Source organism: Astyanax mexicanus, chromosome 1 (genome assembly GCF_023375975.1).
Source record: "Astyanax mexicanus isolate ESR-SI-001 chromosome 1, AstMex3_surface, whole genome shotgun sequence".
Lineage (NCBI taxonomy): Eukaryota > Metazoa > Chordata > Actinopteri > Characiformes > Acestrorhamphidae > Astyanax > Astyanax mexicanus.
Genome location: NC_064408.1, coordinates 45,094,733 through 45,120,763, shown reverse-complemented (window position 1 = coordinate 45,120,763; position 26,031 = coordinate 45,094,733). Strand labels below are relative to the sequence as shown.

General features: G+C 40.0%; 2 protein-coding genes and 1 long non-coding RNA gene across 6 annotated transcripts in view; 2 read left to right on the top strand and 1 right to left on the bottom strand.

The window, feature by feature from the left end:
* The window catches only part of LOC103042233 (tripartite motif-containing protein 16-like), a 92,925-nt gene that overhangs the window by 29,150 nt on the left and 37,744 nt on the right, over positions 1-26,031 (bottom strand). The window lies entirely within an intron of this gene.
* The window catches only part of smyd2b (SET and MYND domain containing 2b), a 130,851-nt gene that overhangs the window by 74,639 nt on the left and 30,181 nt on the right, over positions 1-26,031 (top strand). The window lies entirely within an intron of this gene.
* LOC111196792 (uncharacterized) lies at positions 9,837-15,511 on the top strand. The gene is made up of 4 exons (XR_007439078.1): positions 9,837-10,214; positions 10,302-10,380; positions 13,408-13,601; positions 15,085-15,511. It is a non-coding gene; the product is annotated as an uncharacterized LOC111196792 (long non-coding RNA).

Sequence of the window (26,031 nt, the reverse complement as noted above, 5' to 3'; positions counted from 1 at the left end):
AATCAATTTCTGAGTTTTTTTTTTTTTTTTACAGGTCATTGATGCATTGATTTATCTAAAGGCTCAGGTATGTGTGTTTGTTTGTTTGTTTTTACTAGTTCTTTTTAAAAGCTGGAAAATTCCATTCAAATCTGCTGAAACATTAAAACTTTGAATTAAAATTGTATCCCCCCCCCCATGGGAATAATGCATAGATTGGACACAGGCTGTCCTGTAGTATCTAGGACCAAGAAGTTTGTAGAAGTTTTGTAAGTTATGAGGCTCTATGAATTTCAGTTAACTTGGGCACCCATGACCCTGTTTTTAGGTCACCGGTTGTCTTTTCAGTCTTTTGTTAGGTACTGACTACTACAAATTAAGAAAATACAACAAGGCCTGCCTTGTGTTTTGGAGATGTTTTGACCCAGCCGGCAAGAACATCGGTTTGGTTCTTGTGAAAGTGTTTCAATATTTCACATCCATTTTTCCTGCTTTTATCTCTTTAGCCTTAAATGAACTATTCACTCACTGCCTAATATATTTACTCCTTTGGCATTATGACCAGATTATAAATGTTTGTTCACGTACGGATATTTAAAGGATTCTTGTTCAATTCTCTTGCTAGAAATATCCTGACGTTTTTCCACTGGTGAGCCAAATGACCACAAAAATCTTGTCAGGATCATCAAGATGCCAAAGCACATACTTTTTGAAGGTATAAAAACAGCAAATATTGCTTTTAAATCTGTTATTTGATTGTGTTTAATGTATTTATTTTTCTGTTTTAAATAGAAAAACATCCTAAAGACACATGGGAAGATAATTGGAGCTTGTCTGGAAAATGGGAACCACTGGACACTTTTTGTGAGTTACAAAAGTTACTTTATTTCAGTAATTCAGTTAAAAATGTGAAACTCATATATTATATAGATGTATTACAAACAGAGTGATCTATTTTAAGTGTTTATTTATTTTATTATTGATGATTGTGGCTTATAGCCAATGAAACCCAAAAATCAGTGTCTTAGAAAATCAGATTATTATATATGATCGGCTGGTACTTTTGGTGGTGTGGGCAGTGTGCCAAGTACTGCTGGAAAATGAAATCTGCATCTCCATAAAAGTTGTCAGCAGAGGTGAATTGTTGTAAGATTTTGTGGGAAAACTGTCTTTAGACTTGATAAAACACAGTGTATCAACACCAGCAGATGACATGTCTCTCCAAACCATCACTGATCATCAGTAAATTTTACATTTTTATTTGTAAATCAAGGGAGCAGAGTCTGGAGGAAAAGTGGAGAGAGACACAGTCCAAACTGCTCGAGCTCTAGTGTGAAGTTTCCACAATCAGTGATGGTTTGGAGAGACATGTCTGATATCTGCTGGCGTTGATCCACTGTTTTATTATCAAGTCTTAAGTCCAGTGCTTAAGTGCAGTGTTTTTAGCACTTCATGCTTCCCTCTGCTGACAACATTTATGAAGATGCGGATTTCATTTTCCAGCAGGACTTGGCACACTGCCAAAAGTACCAATTGGTCTTATATAATAATCTAATTTTCTGAGATGCTGATTTTTGGGTTTTCATTTTCAAAATCAACAATGATAAAAGAAATAAACACTTACAATAGATCACTCTGTGTGAAATACATCTATATAATATGAGTTTTACATTTTTAACTGAATTAATAAAATAAAGTAACTTTTTAAAATATTCTAATTTTTTGAGATGGCCCTGTAGATTCTTTATTGACCCTGATGGAAATGCATATTCTAGCTTGTAGAACACAAAGATAAATAAACTACAACATAGTATAGTAACTCTGTCATATATAGAAGTGTCATCTATTTCTCTGATTTGAGCTTCTCAAAAGCTTGATTTTAAGGTTTGTGTGGATTTGGATATGTTTTGATTATTGTCTTGCTAAAGTTCCAAACTGCAACCCAATTATAATTTTATAGACTTTTGCCAGAAGCAGACATGTATCCAATAAAATGTCATTGTTGTCTGGAAGAAATGTACAGTAGAGGCATTTCTTTGACTTAAAGGTAAAACAATGTAAAGGCAAAATGTACAACATGGTCCTTCAAGTTCAGTATATTAATGCATCTTACCGGCACCACACGTTTATACTACTTCCACATTCTGAGAGAAAAGGAGCATATTTATACATCATATTTTTATTTTATTTTGTATTCAGTGCACTCTTTACTCTATTATAAAGTCTAGGTTAACTGTGGTTTAAACAGCAGATTAAATGTAGGATATGTTTTAAAACAAAAGCTTCCTTCCATGTTGATATTAAAACGTTATCTATCTTTCTTTTTAGTTTTGTGACATTACAAAGAGAATAATCCTTTACATGAATTCTATGGGAGAGGCGGAAGATAGAAAGCAGACAGTTTTGAAAAACTGGAGGTAAAATATAAAATTATGAATATATATTATATTGCCAAAATTATCCGTTAGCCTGCATTGCATTTGGTGATGTAAGGCTTGGATGGAGCTGCTTGGCCTGGGAAACCCATTCCATGAATCTCTCTACTCTCTACTGTTAATCTAGGCTAAAGCTAAATGAAGTTTGGATGTGTGTAGTGATGTAGTGACTCTGCAGAAAGTTGGTGAACTCTGTGCACTATGCTCCTGAGCAACCGCTGACCCCACTCTGTTATTTTACACTGACCGAGCCCCTGTTGTTCCCAGTCTCTTCCACTGTGTTATAATATCACTGACAGTTGGCTGTGGAATATTTAGTAGTAAATAGTGAAATTTCACGACTGGACTTGTTACACAGGTGCTGCATTCTATCCCGGTACCACAGAGCTGGAGTTCACTGATCTCCTGAGAGAGACCAAGCCTTAGTGCTTGGCTTTATTCAGTTTTTTTTTTATTGTTTAAGTTTGCAGAAAACATCCTTAAAGGAAAGAGCTGTGTAGAAGAATATGGAGTTGACATAAAGCAGCTAAGGCACCAACTGTGCCACACTCTTTTTTTTTTTTAATTTAGGTGAGCGTGTGTGTGTGAGATTGTGAGTGGGAGTGTGTGTGTGTGTGTGTGTGTGGGAGTGTGTGTGATATTGTGAGTGGGAGCGTGTGAGTGGGAGTGTGTGTGATATTGTGAGTGGGAGCGTGTAAGTGGGAGCGTCTGTGTGTGAGATTGTGAGTGGGAGCGTGTGTGTGAGATTGTGACTGGGAGTGTGTGTGTGAGTGTGTGTGAGATTGTGAGTGGAAGCGTGTGTGTGAGATTGTGAGTGAGAGCGTGTGTGAGTGGGAGCGTGTGTGTGAGATTGTGAGTGGGAGCGTGTGTGTGAGATTGTGAGTGGAAGCGTGTGTGTGAGATTGTGAGTGAGAGCGATTGTGAGTGGGAGCGTGTGTGTGTGAGATTGTGAGTGGGAGCGTCTGTGTGTGAGATTGTGAGTGGGAGCGTGTGTGAGTGTGTGTGTGTGTGTGAGTGTGTGTGAGTGGGAGTGTGTGTGAAATTGTGAGTGGGAGCGTGTGTGTGAGATTGTGACTGGGAGTGTGTGTGTGAGTGGGAGTGTGTGTGAGATTGTGAGTTGAAGCATGTGTGTGAGATTGTGAGTGAGAGCGTGTGTGTGAGATTGTGAGTGGGAGTGTGTGTGTGTGTGTGTGAGAGTGGGAGCATGTAAGTGGGAGCGTGTGTGTGAGATTGTGAGTGGGAGTGTGTGTGTGTGTGTGTGGGAGCGTGTGTGTGAGATTGTGAGTGGGAGTGTGTGTGTGTGTGTGAGAGTGGGAGCGTGTAAGTGGGAGCATCTGTGTGTGAGATTGTGAGTGGGAGCGTCTGTGTGTGAGATTGTGAGTGGGAGCGTGTGTGTGTGAGATTGTGATTGGGAGCGTCTGTGTGTGTGAGATTGTGATTGGGAGCGTCTGTGTGTGAGATTGTGAGTGGGAGCGTCTGTGTGTGAGATTGTGAGTGGGAGCGTGTGTGTGTGAGATTGTGAGTGGGAGTGTGTGTGTGTGTGTGGGAGCGTGTGTGTGAGATTGTGAGTGGGAGTGTGTGTGTGTGTGTGTGAGAGTGGGAGCGTGTAAGTGGGAGCGTCTGTGTGTGAGATTGTGATTGGGAGCGTCTGTGTGTGAGATTGTGAGTGGGAGCGTCTGTGTGTGAGATTGTGATTGGGAGCGTGTGTGTGTGTGAGATTGTGATTGGGAGCGTCTGTGTGTGTGAGATTGTGATTGGGAGCGTCTGTGTGTGAGATTGTGATTGGGAGCGTCTGTGTGTGAGATTGTGAGTGGGAGCGTGTGTGTGTGAGATTGTGAGTGGGAGCGTCTGTGTGTGAGATTGTGAGTGGGAGCGTGTGTGTGTGAGATTGTGAGTGGGAGCGTGTGTGTGTGATTGTGAGTGGGAGTGTGTGTGTGTGTGTGTGTGTGTGTGATATTGTGAGTGGGAGCGTGTAAGTGGGAGCGTCTGTGTGTGAGATTGTGATTGGGAGCGTCTGTGTGTGAGATTGTGAGTGGGAGCGTCTGTGTGTGAGATTGTGAGTGGGAGCGTGTGTGTGTGTGAGATTGTGATTGGGAGCGTGTGTGTGTGTGAGATTGTGATTGGGAGCGTCTGTGTGTGTGAGATTGTGATTGGGAGCGTCTGTGTGTGTGAGATTGTGATTGGGAGCGTCTGTGTGTGAGATTGTGAGTGGGAGCGTCTGTGTGTGAGATTGTGAGTGGGAGCGTGTGTGTGTGAGATTGTGAGTGGGAGCGTGTGTGTGTGATTGTGAGTGGGAGTGTGTGTGTGTGTGTGTGTGTGATATTGTGAGTGGGAGCGTGTAAGTGGGAGCGTCTGTGTGTGAAATTGTGAGTGGGAGCGTGTGTGTGAGATTGTGACTGGGAGTGTGTGTGTGAGTGGGAGTGTGTGTGAGATTGTGAGTGGAAGCGTGTGTGTGAGATTGTGAGTGAGAGCGTGTGTGAGTGGGAGCGTGTGTGTGAGATTGTGAGTGGGAGCGTGTGTGTGAGATTGTGAGTGGGAGCGTGTGTGTGAGATTGTGAGTGGGACCGTGTGTGTGAGATTGTGAGTGGGAGCGTGTGTGTGAGATTGTGAGTGGGAGTGTGTGTGTGTGAGTGGGAGCGGTGTGTGTGAGATTGTGAGTGGGAGCGTGTGTGTGTGATTGTGAGTGGGAGTGTGTGAGTGGGAGTGTGTGTGATATTGTGAGTGGGAGCGTGTAAGTGGGAGCGTCTGTGTGTGAGATTGTGAGTGGGAGCGTCTGTGTGTGAGATTGTGATTGGGAGCGTCTGTGTGTGAGATTGTGAGTGGGAGCGTCTGTGTGTGAGATTGTGATTGGGAGCGTCTGTGTGTGAGATTGTGAGTGGGAGCGTGTGTGTGTGAGATTGTGATTGGGAGCGTGTGTGTGTGAGATTGTGAGTGGGAGCGTGTGTGTGAGATTGTGAGTGGGAGCGTCTGTGTGTGAGATTGTGAGTGGGAGCGTCTGTGTGTGAGATTGTGAGTGAGAGCGTGTGTGTGTGAGATTGTGATTGGGAGCGTCTGTGTGTGTGAGATTGTGATTGGGAGCGTCTGTGTGTGAGATTGTGAGTGGGAGCGTCTGTGTGTGAGATTGTGAGTGGGAGCGTGTGTGTGTGAGATTGTGAGTGGGAGTGTGTGTGTGTGTGTGGGAGCGTGTGTGTGAGATTGTGAGTGGGAGTGTGTGTGTGTGTGTGTGAGAGTGGGAGCGTGTAAGTGGGAGCGTCTGTGTGTGAGATTGTGATTGGGAGCGTCTGTGTGTGAGATTGTGAGTGGGAGCGTCTGTGTGTGAGATTGTGATTGGGAGCGTGTGTGTGTGTGAGATTGTGATTGGGAGCGTCTGTGTGTGTGAGATTGTGATTGGGAGCGTCTGTGTGTGAGATTGTGATTGGGAGCGTCTGTGTGTGAGATTGTGAGTGGGAGCGTGTGTGTGTGAGATTGTGAGTGGGAGCGTCTGTGTGTGAGATTGTGAGTGGGAGCGTGTGTGTGTGAGATTGTGAGTGGGAGCGTGTGTGTGTGATTGTGAGTGGGAGTGTGTGTGTGTGTGTGTGTGTGTGTGATATTGTGAGTGGGAGCGTGTAAGTGGGAGCGTCTGTGTGTGAGATTGTGATTGGGAGCGTCTGTGTGTGAGATTGTGAGTGGGAGCGTCTGTGTGTGAGATTGTGAGTGGGAGCGTGTGTGTGTGTGAGATTGTGATTGGGAGCGTGTGTGTGTGTGAGATTGTGATTGGGAGCGTCTGTGTGTGTGAGATTGTGATTGGGAGCGTCTGTGTGTGTGAGATTGTGATTGGGAGCGTCTGTGTGTGAGATTGTGAGTGGGAGCGTCTGTGTGTGAGATTGTGAGTGGGAGCGTGTGTGTGTGAGATTGTGAGTGGGAGCGTGTGTGTGTGATTGTGAGTGGGAGTGTGTGTGTGTGTGTGTGTGTGATATTGTGAGTGGGAGCGTGTAAGTGGGAGCGTCTGTGTGTGAAATTGTGAGTGGGAGCGTGTGTGTGAGATTGTGACTGGGAGTGTGTGTGTGAGTGGGAGTGTGTGTGAGATTGTGAGTGGAAGCGTGTGTGTGAGATTGTGAGTGAGAGCGTGTGTGAGTGGGAGCGTGTGTGTGAGATTGTGAGTGGGAGCGTGTGTGTGAGATTGTGAGTGGGAGCGTGTGTGTGAGATTGTGAGTGGGACCGTGTGTGTGAGATTGTGAGTGGGAGCGTGTGTGTGAGATTGTGAGTGGGAGTGTGTGTGTGTGAGTGGGAGCGGTGTGTGTGAGATTGTGAGTGGGAGCGTGTGTGTGTGATTGTGAGTGGGAGTGTGTGAGTGGGAGTGTGTGTGATATTGTGAGTGGGAGCGTGTAAGTGGGAGCGTCTGTGTGTGAGATTGTGAGTGGGAGCGTCTGTGTGTGAGATTGTGATTGGGAGCGTCTGTGTGTGAGATTGTGAGTGGGAGCGTCTGTGTGTGAGATTGTGATTGGGAGCGTCTGTGTGTGAGATTGTGAGTGGGAGCGTGTGTGTGTGAGATTGTGATTGGGAGCGTGTGTGTGTGAGATTGTGAGTGGGAGCGTGTGTGTGAGATTGTGAGTGGGAGCGTCTGTGTGTGAGATTGTGAGTGGGAGCGTCTGTGTGTGAGATTGTGAGTGAGAGCGTGTGTGAGTGGGAGCGTGTGTGTGAGATTGTGAGTGGGAGCGTGTGTGTGAGATTGTGAGTGGGAGCGTGTGTGTGAGATTGTGAGTGGGAGTGTGTGTGTGTGTGTGTGAGAGAGTGGGAGCGTGTAAGTGGGAGCGTGTGTGTGAGATTGTGAGTGGGAGCGTGTGTGTGTGAGATTGTGAGTGGGAGCGTGTGTGTGTGAGATTGTGAGTGGGAGTGTGTGTGTGAGATTGTGAGTGGGAGCGTGTGTGTGAGATTGTGAGTGGGAGCGTGTGTGTGAGATTGTGAGTGGGAGCGTGTGTGTGAGATTGTGAGTGGGAGTGTGTGTGTGTGTGTGTGAGAGAGTGGGAGCGTGTAAGTGGGAGCGTGTGTGTGAGATTGTGAGTGGGAGCGTGTGTGTGTGAGATTGTGAGTGGGAGCGTGTGTGTGATTGTGAGTGGGAGTGTGTGTGTGTGTGTGTGAGTGGGAGTGTGTGTGATATTGTGAGTGGGAGCGTGTAAGTGGGAGCGTCTGTGTGTGAGATTGTGAGTGGGAGCGTCTGTGTGTGAGATTGTGATTGGGAGCGTCTGTGTGTGAGATTGTGATTGGGAGCGTCTGTGTGTGAGATTGTGAGTGGGAGCGTGTGTGTGAGATTGTGAGTGGGAGTGTGTGTGTGTGTGTGTGTGTGAGTGGGAGCGTGTAAGTGGGAGCGTGTGAGATTGTGAGTGGGAGTGTGTGTGTGTGAGTGGGAGCGGTGTGTGTGAGATTGTGAGTGGGAGCGTGTGTGTGTGATTGTGAGTGGGAGTGTGTGAGTGGGAGTGTGTGTGATATTGTGAGTGGGAGCGTGTAAGTGGGAGCGTCTGTGTGTGAGATTGTGAGTGGGAGCGTCTGTGTGTGAGATTGTGATTGGGAGCGTCTGTGTGTGAGATTGTGAGTGGGAGCGTCTGTGTGTGAGATTGTGATTGGGAGCGTCTGTGTGTGAGATTGTGAGTGGGAGCGTGTGTGTGTGAGATTGTGATTGGGAGCGTGTGTGTGTGAGATTGTGAGTGGGAGCGTGTGTGTGAGATTGTGAGTGGGAGCGTCTGTGTGTGAGATTGTGAGTGGGAGCGTCTGTGTGTGAGATTGTGAGTGAGAGCGTGTGTGAGTGGGAGCGTGTGTGTGAGATTGTGAGTGGGAGCGTGTGTGTGAGATTGTGAGTGGGAGCGTGTGTGTGAGATTGTGAGTGGGAGTGTGTGTGTGTGTGTGAGAGAGTGGGAGCGTGTAAGTGGGAGCGTGTGTGTGAGATTGTGAGTGGGAGCGTGTGTGTGTGAGATTGTGAGTGGGAGCGTGTGTGTGATTGTGAGTGGGAGTGTGTGTGTGTGTGTGTGAGTGGGAGTGTGTGTGATGTGAGTGGGAGCGTGTAAGTGGGAGCGTGTGTGTGTGAGATTGTGAGTGGGAGCGTGTGTGTGATTGTGAGTGGGAGTGTGTGTGTGTGTGTGTGTGAGTGGGAGTGTGTGTGATGTGAGTGGGAGCGTGTAAGTGGGAGCGTCTGTGTGTGAGATTGTGATTGGGAGCGTCTGTGTGTGAGATTGTGATTGGGAGCGTGTGTGTGTGAGATTGTGAGTGGGAGCGTGTGTGTGAGATTGTGAGTGGGAGCGTCTGTGTGTGAGATTGTGAGTGGGAGCGTGTGTGTGTGGGAGCGTGTGTGTGAGATTGTGTGTGGGAGCGTGTGTGTGAGATTGTGAGTGGGAGCGTCTGTGTGTGAGATTGTGAGTGAGAGCGTGTGTGAGTGGGAGCGTGTGTGTGAGATTGTGAGTGGGAGCGTCTGTGTGTGAGATTGTGAGTGGGAGCGTCTGTGTGTGAGATTGTGAGTGGGAGCGTGTGTGTGTGAGATTGTGAGTGGGAGCGTGTGTGTGTGAGATTGTGAGTGGGAGCGTGTTTGTGTGATTGTGAGTTGGAGTGTGTGTGTGTGTGTGAGATTGTGACTGGGAGTGTGAGTGGGAGTGTGTGTGAGATTGTGAGTGGGAGCGTGTGTGTGAGATTGTGAGTGGGAGCGTGTGTGTGAGATTGTGAGTGGGAGTGTGTGTGTGTGTGTGTGTGAGAGTGGGAGCGTGTAAGTGGGAGCGTGTGTGTGAGATTGTGAGTGGGAGTGTGTGTGTGTGTGTGGGAGCGTGTGTGTGAGATTGTGAGTGGGAGCGTGTGTGTGTGAGTGGGAGTGTGTGTGTGATATTGTGAGTGGGAGGGTGTAAGTGGGAGCGTCTGTGTGTGAGATTGTGAGTGGGAGCGTCTGTGTGTGAGATTGTGAGTGGGAGCGTGTGTGTGTGATTGTGAGTGGGAGTGTGTGTGTGTGTGTGTGATATTGTGAGTGGGAGCGTGTAAGTGGGAGCGTCTGTGTGTGAAATTGTGAGTGGGAGCGTGTGTGTGAGATTGTGACTGGGAGTGTGTGTGTGAGTGGGAGTGTGTGTGAGATTGTGAGTGGAAGCGTGTGTGAGTGGGAGCGTGTGTGTGAGATTGTGAGTGGGAGCGTCTGTGTGTGAGATTGTGAGTGGAGCGTGTGTGTGTGAGATTGTGAGTGGGAGCGTGTGTGTGAGATTGTGAGTGGGAGCGTGTGTGTGTGAGATTGTGAGTGGGAGCGTGTGTGTGAGATTGTGAGTGGGAGCGTCTGTGTGTGAGATTGTGAGTGGAGCGTCTGTGTGAGATTGTGAGTGGGAGCGTGTGTGAGTGGGAGCGTGTGTGTGAGATTGTGAGTGGGAGCGTGTGTGTGAGATTGTGAGTGGGAGCGTGTGTGAGTGGGAGCGTGTGTGTGAGATTGTGAGTGGGAGCGTGTGTGTGAGATTGTGAGTGGGAGCGTCTGTGTGTGAGATTGTCAGTGGAGCGTGTGTGTGTGAGATTGTGAGTGAGAGCGTGTGTGAGTGGGAGCGTGTGTGTGAGATTGTGAGTGGGAGCGTGTGTGTGTGAGATTGTGAGTGGGAGCGTGTGTGTGTGAGATTGTGAGTGAGAGCGTGTGTGAGTGGGAGCGTGTGTGTGAGATTGTGAGTGGGAGCGTGTGTGTGTGAGATTGTGAGTGGGAGTGTAATAAAGATTAAAATCTAGACATATTCTTGTATAGACACATTCATATATTTTTGTACAGATCGCACTCAGAAGTGCTCCAGTTGCTGGGGCTCACTGTCTGCAAAAGATAAGGTAGAACATTATCAGTATGTCTACCTTTTTAATTACATGTGTTCAAATTCAGTCATTACGTGTTTTGTAAAACAATTTCTTGTTTAGGTGCAGTGCCAGAAGTGCAAGGCTTGCTACCACACAAGATGTTTGAAAACTGCATGTGCCATCTGTGCTGTATGTGAAAGTAGGTACTATGCGAGTACATTACCTGTCAAAGGTAGCTTAGCTACCTACATTGGTAGGCCATTTAGGCACATAGTATTTTTGTGATAATAGTATTCTTGGTGACAATAACAGAAATGTTTAATTTAATTTAAATAATAACTTCTTTTAAAATATATATTTTTTATAGAATAAGAAAAAAGAAAAAAAATGTAAACCTTTGTAGATTTTCTAACAGTAAATTACCAAGATTGTCATACACAGAATGATGATGATGATGATGATGATGATGACGATGATGATAATAATAATAAAAAACAGCTTCACAAAAAAAGCAAAACAAATACTAAATAAAATGCTTTAAAGAAAAAGAATACAGCTCTATCACAAAGCCATCTACTGTACAAAAAAAATCCAATGTACTTAACTAAGTAGTTATAGCTAAATTATTTTAGTTAGTTAACTACAGTAGATTTAGCTAACTAATATAGAGTAGTCAACAGCTAGCATAATAATAATAATAATAAAAGATGCTTCGGTCAAACTCCCTCTGCCTATGGTTTCTGCATTTGAGTCCAGAGCTGCCTGATTATAACATTTTAACTTGTGCAAAAAACAGTTTGATTTGTTCATTTTCTATATTTGAATAAAATAGCATTAAAAACAAATTCCTATGCCACAGACCATTTTCTTAAGCCCCACCCGAAACTGATGGAAAATCTCGGCTGACCCAGCCCAAGTTTGGGTTAGGCCGGGCTCGGGCAAAGAATATAAACTTTGCGTGGTTAATAAACCTTTTATTGATTAAGGATCACCGTGTTTCACTGCAGTAAGCATTTAAGGTGGACCGGTAGTCCGTATAAGATTTGAAAAATCTAAATCAAGTTTGGCTTGTGATCCTTTTTTTTTATTTTCCATTTTTCATAAATCAATCATAAAATAAACATGAAATACAAGCTGTTATTTGTTTTTTGGTACTATATTCAAAAACGAAAAACAAAATAATGAATAATTATCCTCCATTGAATATCGAATGAATGATGCACTGATTCGTTTAGTTGGTTATTTTCCAACTTCATATTTGCTTAAAATCATGTTTGCCACAATTATTGGTACCCCTGGTGTTAGTACTTTGTACAACCAAATTTAGCTAACAAGACAGCACTTAATCTTCACTTAGTCTTCTCCTATGCACTCTCCTCTTCAGCTCACCCCACAGCTTTTCTACTAAGCTTAGGTCTGGGGACTGAGAGAGCTGTGAGAGGAGCTTGGTTTTGTGAAGCATTTTTGAGTAGATTTGGCATCATGTTTAGGGTAATTATCATGCTGAAAGACCCAATGACAACCCATATTCAGCTTTCAGGTAGATGCCACCAGATTCTGATTCAAAATGTCCTCATATTTTAAAGAGTTCATGCTTCCATGTATCCTTACATGGTTCCCAGGTCCTTTGGAGGAGAAACAGGCCCACAGCATCACTGATACTACCCCTGTACTTAACAGTGGGTGTTTGTTGCCTAAAAGCTCTATCTTGGTCTCAACTGACCAAAGCACACAGTCCCAGTTAAAATCTCATTACTACTCAGTAAATGTGGTGGCAATGTGCTCTTCCAGGTATGTTTGTCACTGTTCCAGAAGTTTTAAACTGTTTTGAGGATGCTCAGACTGTAGATACGGGCATCTGCAGGTGAGTGGCTATTTTCATGTGGCATATTTAGGAGTGAGTAAGAGAAATAGGCCTCTGTGTAATGCTATATTTATACCCCAGGGATACAGGAAGTGATAAATTTACTAATTACTGATTTCTAGATACTTTGATCCACTTTATAAACTACAATAAAAATGACAAATTGTTCCAATACATTTATTTCCAAGAAATTGTTAAGGGTGCCAATAATTGTGGAACACATCATTTTATGAAAAAGGATTTTTTATTTATTAATTTTTTATTTACTTGATTTGAAGGTTGCTTTTTTCATTTTTTTTTCTTCAAAGTGAGATTCTGTAATAAAAAAGGTTTATTTTAAGACTTTTAACACATTTTAACTAGGGGTGTCCATAATTATGGAGGTGCTGTATATAAAGGGTACCCATCCTCCTCTTGTCAGACAACTTGAATGTATGAAAAACATTTGGAAAATAAATGTTAGGTCTTAATATATCAACATTGGTTTAAAATATTCAGGTAAAGTTTAAGGTAAAGAGCAGGAGTATTGAACTGAATTTTGCAAAGGTCCATTCATTTAATATATAAAATTTAAAGGAAAAGCAATGCATAAAATAAAGTCCAATTAAAACATAAAAATTATGTCAGTTGTCTTATTAGAAATAGTGTCTGTAACATGTGGACAGTGGCACCCAGATTTTGGTTTGACTAAATTTTGGAAATAATGCTGATATTATTTTGGACTTTTTGTAATAGAATCCTAAAACACACTTTAATCAGTTAAGTTTTGCGGACAAAATAATTATTTTAATAAATGTCTAATAACTAAAATTGAAATGCTTACTGTTCAATGCTGTGAACATCAGGCGAGGATGAAAGTGAGCCCATCCTGTTGGTGGATGCAGAGCACACAGTCAGAGAAGAAAAGGAAAGAAGTGAGGAAGATGGAGACAAGTCTGGTACAGAGAAAGTCAGGAGTGAAGGTGGAGACATGCAGGAAAGTAAGACAGGACGAAGAGAGATTGGCATAAACACAGAAGAATGTGACCTGGGGGATAGTCGAAAAGTTCAGCTCCCAGTGCAGGGACCCAGCTCAGAAAAAGATGAGGATCCAGAAAGTGAGACAGAACCACCTAAGGGAACCTCTGCAAGTTTCACTGTGGTTGGACGCTTATCGGTCACTGGTTCAAAAAAAAAGATATCTTATTTGGTCACAGAAGAGGAGATAAGTCGCAGAATTAAAGCTGAAAACATGTCTACACATGTTTTCAGAAGTCTGCTAGGGGTGGGTTTACTTACGATAAAATAACCAGAGTGCTTAGTGTTTTAGTTAGTTTTGCCCAATCAAAATGTTTGGCTTACTTTTTTTTTTAAACCTCTTAGGGACGAAAGAGAAATTTGCCACAAGTGGCTCTGAATCGCCCAAAAAAAGCAAAAACAAAACTCAGCATCTTCAGTGCCCTGAGCAAAGGAGAAGCTGCTGAACTGGCTTTTGGCTTTGGAAGCCACCTTGGACAGCATGTGACCAGAGATATGATGAGCGAGGGAATAAATCACGAGAAGGCAGAAGCAACAAGGTAAGAATATCGAAGATTTTACACTTGAAAGTCTGGACCAAACAATGTTCTTGTTTTTCTTGCATTGTATTCTTACCTTTTGTCTGCTTATGCCTGGTTCACACTACACGACTTTGAGTTATCTGGTCATTTTGCTGTATTTACGAGTCCTTCAGTTGTGACTTTCACATTACATGACTGTTCGGCGAAACAGTTTTTCACTGTGGAAATTCACAGACTCCTCTGGCTGATCTCCAAAAACATTTTATTATGAGAACAAACCAGAACTAAAAGCACGCAAAATCTAAAGATGCCATGCCAGTGAATCTCTAGAAAGGAGAATCTGACCAAGAGTATGTAGGCTTTTAAGCTTTACATTTTTTATTTTAAAGTAATGTTTTACTTCACTGTCCTAAAAACCTATGAAAAAATGGAGAGACTCCACTCATGTAGGTAATGATAACAGGACATGGGTGCATAGTACGCTCACTAAACTGCACTGTGAAACCAAAACTAACTGGACTAAATTTACATATCGTAACAGACATCAACCTTGCTTCAGACTCTGGCCCAGACTTTCAGGTGTAAAAATCGCCATTTATGATATGCAGTCATGGCAGAATGTAATGGCCCCACTGAATTTTTTTTTCCAGAAAATGAAGTATTTCTCCCAGAAAATTATTGCAGTTAGACATGTTTTATTATACACATGTTTATTTCCTTTGTGTGTATTGGAACAACACAAAAAACAGAGAAAAAAAGGCAATTGTTTGGGAAAAAATAACTGAAATCAATTACTTCCTATAACCATCAACAAGCTTCTTACACCTCTCAACTGGAATTTTGGACCACTCTTCTTCTGTAAACTGCTCCAAGTCGCTCATATTTTAAGGGTGCTTTTTCCAACAGCAATTTTAAAATCGCTCCACAATGGGATTTATGGGATTTAGACCCAGACTCATTGCTGTCCACTTTAGAACTCTCCAGCAATTTGTTTCCATCCATCTCTGGGTGCTTTTTGAAGTATCTTTTGGAGTCATTGCCCTGCTGGAAGACCCATGATCTAGGACGCAAACCCAGCTTTCTGACACTGGGCCCTACATTGTGACCCAAAATCCTTTGGTAATCTTCAGATTTCATTACGCCTTGCACACAGTCAAGGCACCCGGTTCCAGAGGCAGCAACCCAAAACATCTTTAAACCTCCACCATAACAAAGTTATTTACCCTCAATTTTAAAAAAGGTGCCAATTTTGTCCAGCCCCAGAGTTTTGTGTAGAATTATGTCATGCCTTTTTTTTTCTCTGTTTTTTTTGTACATGTGTATAATTAAACATGTGTAATTGCAATAATTTTCTGGGAGAAAAACACTTTCGACCATGACTGTAGATATAAATATTACATTGTTATTTAAAATAATGTAAATTTAACATTTCCATTTTGCAAATGTAGTGCAAAGTCAGTATTTCTACTTTTACATAATATACTTTTATCCATATATACAGGCAGACCCTATGTACGATACAGACGAACATCAACGTTTAGTCTGATGACCCATACGTTTGGTCCTGCAGCGGTTGATTCTATGTTGTCTTTTCTTATAGAAAAATTAAAAGATATCTAAAAAGCTCCTGGAGCTTTCCCTGCTCCATGCAAGTTTTATTGGTAAATGGCTAATTAAATTATTCTATTTATTTTTCATTCTTACCTTTAAAGTCCACTTTTACTAGAGAGGCATTTATCCCAGTTTTCTTGTGATTTAAGGTGGCTATTTGTGTTTTTCTGGCTGCTCTTCACTGACCGAACTCTATTTTCTACACTGTTCTTTCAGTCACCACTGACCATAAACTGTAGTTCTAAAATTAGAATGTTGCACCATTTTAAGTTTTTATTTTTATTAAGTGTACTTTTGTTTTGTTCTAGTTATTAATATGTATACATAATGGTTTGGGAATAACCCAAGATTGGCCCAGACTGATGGCCAATCTTGTCTCTACGAATTCATGCTAAAATTATTTGCTTCAAATTAAATACACACACACACATTTACAGCTCTAGGGGGAAAAAATCAAGAGGAAGATGGATGATTACAAGCCATCAAACCAAACTGAACTGCTTGAATTGTTGCACCAGGAGTAAAGCAGCATAAAGTTATTCAAAAGCAGTGTGTAAGACTGGTGGAGGAGAACATGCCAAGATGCATGAAAACTGTGATTAAATCAGGGTTATTCCACCAAATATAGATTTCTGAACTCTTAAAACTTTATGAATGAATCATTTCTTATTTGCTGCAAATAAATGTTCTAAATTACTGTTTATCTGAAATTTGGGAGAAATGTTTTCTGTAGTTTATAGAATAAAACAACAATGTTCATTACATACTCAAACATAAACCTATAAATAGCAAAATCAGAGAAACTGATTCAGAAACTGGAGAGGTCTCATTCATTTGCAGAGCTTGCTCTGTGTGTGTGTGTGTGTGTGTGTGTGTCTCTCTACAAAATTTGGAATATTACACAATGTTAATCTTTACAAAACAAATCAGGCCATCCCTGTATTAATGGATGAGTCAGATGGTAGCCTAGTGTCTAATTAGTTGCAGTATTCTTTTACCAATGTTTAACTTTTTTTTTTCCCCATGGTAATTTAAATGTGTACAATAAAAAAAGTCTCATTACCATTTGTTCTTTCAATAAAACTTTATTTAAAGGATTTGTATTTATTGATTTTATTTATATATATTCAGATCAGAAAACATTCATGCACTGGCAGTAGTTAAATACAGTATAATACACAAAATAATGTGTATATAATACACATTTATAGTACTCAATGTAGTATTCAATGAATATGATCATTACAAAAATATTTTAACAGGAAGCATCTTATTCGTAACATTTCCAGTCACAGTAAATTTTAAATATTAAACATCAAATCATGACATTTAATATTAGATATACTTACAAATTAAGTGTTTACATTAGATGCAAGTGATGCCATAAAAAAAACTATTTGTTTCCTTTCAGAAAAATATTTGTAAAAGAGGTGTTTTATACACCTTTTGAAAAGGTTCAAATGGATAAAGTTTTCATTAATTGGAAAAGTTCTTTACACTCTCAGCACTTATTGAGGTCTTATGAGGCAAAAAAACAAAAACAAAAAAATCTTTATAGCACCTTTCATTTCTACGTCATGCACATGTTGAGAGAAATATTTTCAGAACTGCATCTTTCATAGTTGTCTTAGGATATTAAGATAGTCACATACTCCAACAGAACAACATTAATGTTTTCTTTTCTTCTTTTTCTATGGAAAATCAAGAAGTCCTTCTATTTCTGACTTTTCTTTATCTTTGGTTACATTTTCCAATATTTTCAAGTCAAGTGTTGTTTCTTCATGTTTACACAGATCTGGGGAACTAGTTTTATTTTTACGTTTTGGAAACAGTGGTTTAAATCTGCGACTTTTATCTGTGTTGTCAGCTTTAGTTGAATAATCACACACCTTTGTTTCCAGTTCTGCTTTCAAAATGCAGTCATGTGTGTTTGAAATCATTTCAGCTATGCTAGCAGGAACAGTCTGCCACTCCTTGACAATTTCTAGAATGGTTTGTAGTTTTCTAACAGTCTCGTCTGTTTTGGACACATTTTTGCTTTCACTTTTTGCTGCTACAGAATCACCTGGATGGTTTTCCTTAACAGTTTCTACATCATTCTTGAAATATTTACATGCTATTTTCAAACAAGCACATGAGCTGTAAAAAGAGAAAGTACAACAAGTACACTGTTGTGAATCTGCAGAAGCATAAAACACTTCATCAGTAAACATGCTGGTCATCTCTACAACTTGGTCTTGAATTTGTATTGAGTAACTTTTGTTTGCTTCAGAAACCTGTACCAAGCAAGAAATCTGTGTTTCCAAATCAGGAAAATTATGGCTGTCAAGTTCTGTTAGTTGTAGAAGCAGTACATGACGCTTACAGACTACACCTTTTACACCTATGGGACAGCTGCAGTAACACTCTGCTGGACATACAGTATACACCGTTTGTAACTTGGACTGAGAGGGGACCTGATATTCACAAATTCCCCGATCTCTCTTTACAATTATTTTGTCCCTCCAACCACTTTCAATCATCTGGGAAACTGAATGCAAAAGATCCTGAGAAGCCAAACTATTGGATTCTTCACACGATCAGCTTCCTGCAGGGCTTTTATCACAGTGAAGTAATCATCAGCTTTACCAAGGAGAACGTTAAGTAGGTCATCCAGGCGCCTATTCCTGGAACCAGCCAAAAACTGGTATTTTAGACGATGAAAAAATCTGAAAGATAAAGAAAAAGTTTTGTTTTTGGTGGGGGTGTTTTTATTTTATTGCTTTAGGACGTTTTTTACTTTGTAGCATTAATTCCATGTCAGAAGTTTCCCTAATCAGTGATGGTTTGGAGAGACATGTCATCTGCTGGTGTTGATCCACTGTGTTTCATCAATTCTAAAGTCAGTTCAGTTTTGTTTTCACACAAAATCTTACAGCACTTCATGCTTCCCAATGTTGACAACTTTTATGGAGATGTGGATTTAATTTTCCAGCAGGACTTGGCACACTGCCCACACTGCCAGAAGTACCAATTGGTCTTATATAATAATCACATTTTCTGATACAATGACAATCATCAACAATAAAATAAATAAACGCTTAAAATAGGTCACTCTGTGTTTAATACATCTACATAATATGAGTTTCACATTTTTAACTGAATTACTGAAATAAAGTAACTTTTCAATGATATTCAATTTTTTTTAGATGGCCCTGTATGTATAACATGTTGCTTATTAATGCTCTAATGTTAGATAATACAGTGTGCAGATTTTGCCTACCGGTAGTCAAGGCTTCAGCTCCCAGCCTCGAGACGCCTCCCGTGTGCTGAGGTTGTTGCATCCAAAGGAACACAAACACAGTGAATTCCAGTCATGAAGGAAGGAAATAAGCATTTTACTGATGCAGGATGTTATGTAAACCATATGAAATCTAAGTTATGATGCAATTTGTCTTCAAAAAGTCTTTATTATTATTATTATTTTTTAACAAAATTATAAAGAAGTACTATTTTATAAATATAAGACTTGGTCCAACTGTACAAATTAGAAAATAAAGAATTTAAAAATTAATGTGTTAACAATGTGTGACAGTTGTTTATGAATGGGTCATATAAGAGCTGCTCCAAATCTGTAACACTTTATCAAAACAAAATTAGATACTTTTTTGATCCAATTCTAGAATATAAATAAATGGTCTAAAATAATATTAATACAGTTTTTTTTGCTTATTTGAATAGGCAGTTTATATCATATTTTGAATCAATTAAATCATTTATGTTAATAGGTTTCCTAAAATGTGTTTTAGACGTGGCCAAATGTAATTGTACACTATAAGCAGTTCATCTGTGCATACAACTTATTTGTATGTCTAATCTAGATTACACTTGTATGCAAATTTTATGTAAATTAAATGATTTAATATGTAATAATACTGTTTATTGTGATTATTAAAGTGACACCAGCAGGACCAAGGTCTTTAGGCTTCCCAAATGGTTACCTTTCACAGGTACAGAATCATAGAATCAAAATTGCATTTAATGTATGACATATGCTGTTTCTATATCTGATAAAATAGACTAAAGATCTGCATATTGTCAAATCAGTGTTCTGCTCAAGAAACATGTCACAAGCCTCAAATAACAAGACATAAAAAAACAAACAATTATACATTTGTTCAAGCTGTATTTTCCGTATTATTGTTGCTACAAAGATTTATATACACATGAAATCTTAGTATCATAAAAGTAATAATGATGTTACCAGATTTAAGAAGGGGTGCATCTTCTTGGAAGCTGACTGAATGTTACTGAGAAATTAATAAACACAATTCCACAATGTATCATAACTTTGACTTGATATGGTTTTAATAAACAGTAGTCCTGCATCTGTAAAATGTTTATTTTCTTTATTTATGACTGGAATTGACTGCATTTGTGTTCGTTGGTTGCAATAAACTCCACAATGGTCTGTGCATGTTCTCCCCACACTGGAGGCGCCTCTCGGGGGGAGCCGAAGGCTCGGCTACCGGTAGCAACGCCACCAGTAACCCTGCCTTCACACTGGAAAGCGACAACGTGACAGGCAACCATTTATTTCCTATGGCAGGGCGCAATGTGTTGCCTCAAAACGCAAGAGGCAACAAGCGACAAAGTGCCAGAGCGACAATATATTTATTTATTTACAGTAATGTGCAAAAGTTTTAGGCACCAAAGCAAATGACACTAATCCATTTATCTCAGCAAAATGAGTGTTTTACCTGAAAAAAGCACCACATATGATTTAAACAGATGCAAATAAACATAAATAAAGTAAAACGTAACAAAAATTTTTATTTTTAACTAAGTATGGTTATATCCTATGAGCCTCTCCACTCAGAGTCTCTCCACTTACAACAATGAATGTTATACTTAGCAAGCAAGAAAAAAATATCCATTACATCAGATGTTTTGCTGTCTTGATGATTAATATAGTACTTAGTTCACGTGAAACTGCATGTATATGTTCAGTTCCATCGGCAGCTCACCGGATTTGCCAAATTTACCAAACCAGGTGTTGACATGAAACATGAGAACAGATTAGACGTTTTCCTTAATTGCTGTTTTTATTTATTGCAATAAATGTAGCTATCTGATGATAATCACAAAGCCCTGTAATAGATCAAGAGCAGAAAATGTTCCTTGCCCCCAGAGCTTTTTGTTGCAGTGTGCATAGAAATCGTGCACTCAAATGAAAGAAATTGCAAATCGTTCACTCGAATGAAAGAAAATGTAAGCACAATCTTCTATATCGTTAGCCCAATTTTTTATTTATTTATTTTTATTCATCCACAGCCCCTCTCAGGCTCTGTAGAACACTCTTAGATTACAAACAGCTTTATTTTTAGTATTTAGCTTTACGACTGTTTTTGAAAACACACCAGTATTTTTGTGACTGTGAGTTGTAAGTTGTGTTAACAGCAACTTAACATTTCTGATTTATAGTAAGAAATATTACCTTTCAATCACGTTGTTGGTTTCTGAGTTTTTATGATTGAACCGCCGACCATAATCAGCCCACATGGTTCCAATGTTGTTCCAGTTCTTCAGGAAATACTGGCACACAGATGGGTATTTCTTAAAAGTCTTGCAAAACTCAGCAGATGTCCTTTTGAAGTGCTTAACCTTCATAAACAATACAATATAATGGGGGAAAAAAAATTAGAGATATGTTTACATATGAATTTACATTTGTTTACCTCATCTGCAAGTTCTTTTTTAAATTGCAAGAATTTAAAAAATTGATTTAAAAAAAATGTTTAATCTGCTACTACTCACAATACTGCCACAAATTACAAAAGAACTACAAAACTACTAACAAAATTTGCCCAGATCAGCCATAATAATTCATATCAAATCAGAAAAAAAAGAAAGATACAATATTTACTCACTGTACTGCAAGCTTTCAGCTTACAAAAAAAGGATATAATCTCTTTCCTCTTCTGGGTGTTTGAGTCTCCTTGTACACCAGATTCAGTTTTAGACAGCCACCGATTCACCGCCTTAAAATAAGGACAAAATACTTTTAAAATTATTTTAAAAAGAGTACTGTACTCATCAAAACAAATAGTTGCACTCAGAAGAAAGTATCTTTAATGAAGTCAAAAGGTGATCACCCCATGACACCAGGCCTTCTGGATGTGTGATGAGCGATAACTAACCATTAATCTTGGCATAATTTTTTTTTTATTTAAGACCAGAAAAGCAATCGACACTCCACCCCAAAATTACACAGTTGCTGTGTAAGAGTATTCGAGCTGCATGTAGGCCTGTCACAATACTCATTTTGTGTGGAAAATATATTGTCTTAGAATTTATTGTGATAAACAATATTATTTTCATTTTAAGACCATTTAAATGCAACTGACCTAATGAAAAAAGTAGCATAAGAAAGCAATTATACAAGTAATTATAGACATTTAAATTTTTATTTTGGAAAATACAGTATATACTTTATTTTTCCCCTACTGCATTGCAAACTGTGTGTATGGGGGTCACAGATATAAAAGAAATGGTCATTGCATGACTGGCTAAAATACTGTTCACTGTTATGTATGCATACAAATAAACACAATAGACAGATATAATAGATAGAGATCATGATTATTAAATATTATTGAGGGCACGTCCATTTATTGTACAATAAGTTGATAATATAATTATTGTGACAGGCCTAACTGCATGGAATGAATTATTGAAGGACACCTTTAGGAACCACTACAGCTCCATGCTGAGACATCAGACATAGTGTGTTTAATGCTAACTCTGTATGTGGAGCTTATTAAAAACTGGATTTTAGCCTAAATGTTAAATAATGTATTGTTCCTGGTGACGTTTATCTTCCTTCCGAATATGATCGTTATCCCACACTTTCTACTAGGTGTAATTCGATTAAAATATGGCTTTAAAAGCACTATTAGTTTAAAATGCTAAACTAAAACATCAAGCCAGGAGCCACATCTTACAGAACAGAGAAAATCAGCATATTAATCTTAGTTTAAAAAAAAAAAAAAAAAGGACAATTTATGTTTAATCATTACTTCTGTTTAGGATCGTTTTGCTCCAAAAGACAAATACCATCTGAATTTTCACACTTACACACACACACACACCTGCAAGACATGGTACCAGCATAACAATATGCTAGATTCTGGAAACACTGCAGACAAGGCATTGATTTCAGCAAAGTCTTTGTCAACCATGAATGCTCTAAAAGAAAAACAAACAATAATTACTTACTACTGATTAAATTATTATTTTAATTTTATTACCTAGAAATTTGTACTGCATACAAATTACTATATTTGCATGAATATAAATTACCTTGGAGGAGTTGGAAACTGCTTTTTAAGAACTTCAAGAACTTTTTCCAGAACCTTCTGAGTTTCATTGCCAACTATTGCATAGGCCACAGGCACTCCTCGTCCATGGTCATCTTTCACAACAAGTGTGAATAAAGGGAATGAATACTGGTTCACACAGTAGGTTGTGTCAACAAATACAATTTGTCTTGAGTGTTTCTCCAGCTGAGATTTCATAATTGGTGTCTGCAAAACGATGATCAGCTCTTGGTTTGATGAATATGGCTGGTAGTATAAAACATGCTCTTGAAAAGGTCCCTTCAGTAATGCATCTAGGGCTGGCCCGAATAGCGTTTTTTGAGCTCCGGATATTCGGCACTGATTCGAAGCGAATATTCGAATATTCGTTTTTAAAAAAAGAGGTAAAAAAAAAAAAAAAAAAAAAAAAGCAAATCACGGCCCCTTTAATCCACTGAAAAATGTTCAATTTGCTCTGACCGACGAGACATATTCACCCCGGATTTTTGGAGTTTTTATCCCGGATTTTTGTGTTTTCACCCCATATTTTTTCTGTGTTTTTAGCCCAGATTTCTTTGTGTTTTCATCCCGGAATTTGCGTAAGCAGGCTAGGAGGCTGCTGCTGCACGGTTTCTCCGCTGCGCAAGCCAGCCCAGTAAATTGCTGTTTGTGTTTTCACGCTTAGGCTATTTGCTTAAAAAAACAAACAAAAAAAACGTTTGTTCAGGAAGTATTTTATATTCTTAAACATTGTTAATTATATTAGAGGACAGTCATTGTAAACTGTACTTGGTCTATTTCGGTTAAAGGATTGTGCAGGGCATATTACTGATTTTGTATTTTTGCACTTGGGCTATAAGCTCAATATTAAATATTTCGTTTGCTTAGAAATTATTTTATATTTTTAAACCATTTAAAATTATATTAGATAAGAGGAAATTCGTTCAGACATAATTTTTGTAGGCCAGGCTTTTGTAACCGATTTAGCCCCTACTGTTGCCACATTACCCCTTACGTTTTATTATATAAATCAGTTTCGAAGAGCCTGCATTTTTTTTTATCATGTATAATAGAGGTCTGCGCGAGACTGATTTTTAAACCCACTCTTCCACGCTCCCGCGTTTCTGTCTCGTTACCGCGCCGCAAAAAAATTGCTTCTTTTAATCCCGCGCCCGCCCGCCACATACACATTTCTGCCGCTCCCGCCCCACGTTCCTAATATAAATTAAATAAACTACATTTAATGCTTCAAATTTACTTATATATTTATTAAAACAGCAGCGCCGTTCCTTACCCCAGTCCAAACACCATCAGTGTGTGCGTGTGTGTGTCGGTCCATCCTGCGCGTTGAGAGTTTTCTTTAGGTTTTTTTTTTTTTACAATTATTACAGTTTTCTTAACTATTTATTAATTTGCTCCCGCATCGTCTGGATTAAACTCCCGCTCCAGCCAATAACAGTTCAGTTCTGTCCCGCGCGCAAGATATTCTGACGGGACCCGCGAGAACAGAAGTGGTTAGAGTGAGGTGGAACTCTGGAAAGGAGAAAAAAAACGAATATCCGAATACCAAAATTAAAAACCGAATACCTACTCAACGAACGAATATCCGAATACCCGAATATTCGGGTCCAGCCCTAAATGCATCCACACTCTGGCTGTCATTAGAGTAGAAGTGTTTTTTCTCATCATGCAGGTTCTGACATTGTCAATGTCACGTGGAGTAACAAAATACTCACGACTGTGTAGATCACTGTGTCCTTGTTTCTTGGCCCACTTGTGGCATTCAGTGAGTATAACATCTGGTTTGGTTCCAAGTGCCAACAATTCTTCAATCCGTGTTACCAGTACTGGACAAATACACTGAAACTCTCCTTCACTAGGGTCAGTGGGATTGTGGTCATTGTGTTCATCATAAATGCGTTGTACAATAACAGAAAAGTTCTCCCAGTCATTGATTATTTTAAATGAAACATAGGCCTTACATCCGACTGCTCTGTAGCTGTTTATGGTTTTCACTCCAGACCTAAGACAGGGAAAGCTAAAATATCCTCTTTGCCGATCTTTACTTGAAGCTGAATTATAGGTCTTGTACTGGCCTTTCAAAGGTGTAGTTAAAAGCTTTTCCAAAATCACTTTGGAGCAGTCATCTTGTTGTTCAATAACAAATACGTTGACTTGTTTGTTGGCACCAGTTGTCTTTCGCTCTTGTTCCAGAACTGTTCTTTTAATTATTTCTTCCATTTCTGAAAATAAAAGAAAGCAGTTTTTTTTTTACAAAATAATATTTTTAAATGGCACATGTATACATTTCAGTAAAGGTATAACCAATATAATAATACTTGACTGGACAAATAATAAAATATCTACATTTATCAGCGAACAACGAGCATGATGGCCCTGGCTCAACAACGGACATGGCCCTGGCTCAACAACGGGCACAATGGCCCTGGCTCAACAACATGCACGATGGCCCTGGCTCAACAACATGCACGATGGCCCTGGCTCAACAACATGCACGATGGCCCTGGCTCAACAACATGCACGATGGCCCTGGCTCAACAACATGCACGATGGCCCTGGCTCAACAACATGCACGATGGCCCTGGCTCAACAACATGCACGATGGCCCTGGCTCAACAACATGCACGATGGCCCTGGCTCAACAACATGCACGGTGGCCCTGGCTCAACAACATGCACGGTGGCCCTGGCTCAACAACATGCACGGTGGCCCTGGCTCAACAACATGCACGGTGGCCCTGGCTCAACAACGGGCACAATGGCCCTGGCTCAACAACATGCACGGTGGCCCTGGCTCAACAACATGCACGGTGGCCCTGGCTCAACAACATGCACAGTGGCCCTGCCTTAACTTAAATTAAATTAAATAAAAAAAAAAAAACAATGCACATTTGATAATACTGTGCCGAGATATAAAATGTTCAATTCTAACCTCCAATAATTTATTTTGTCTTTGAAAATGTAACCTAAAGTAACAATAAACTAACATAAGCAAGTGAGATAGCTTTAAAGCCTTTCCATAATAGGGCAATAGATCCAAGTTGTCCAAATCAAATTGTAAAGCATGCTAGCTGGCTAACTAAATAACTAACAAAGTAAGTGGCAAACTAAGAAAGTAGGTATGCAATTAACGTAGCTAACTAAGTAAGCAGAGAGTTAACTAACTAACCTAACTAACAAAGTAGCTAGCTAACTAATAAAGTACGTAGTTAAATAAGTAAGTAGATAGCTAACTAACCTAAATAACCAAACAAAGTAGCTAGCTAACTAAGTAAGTAGCAAACTAAGTAGGCTGCTAATTGACGAAGACAAGTAAGTTACTAGCTAACTAACAAATTATCGAACTAACTAACTAACAAAGTAGCTAGCTAACTATTACAGTAAGTAATTAACTAGGTAGATAGCTAACTACCTAACCTAACTAGCTAACGAGCTAGCTAACTAACTAATACAGTAAGTAATTAACTACGTAGATAGCTA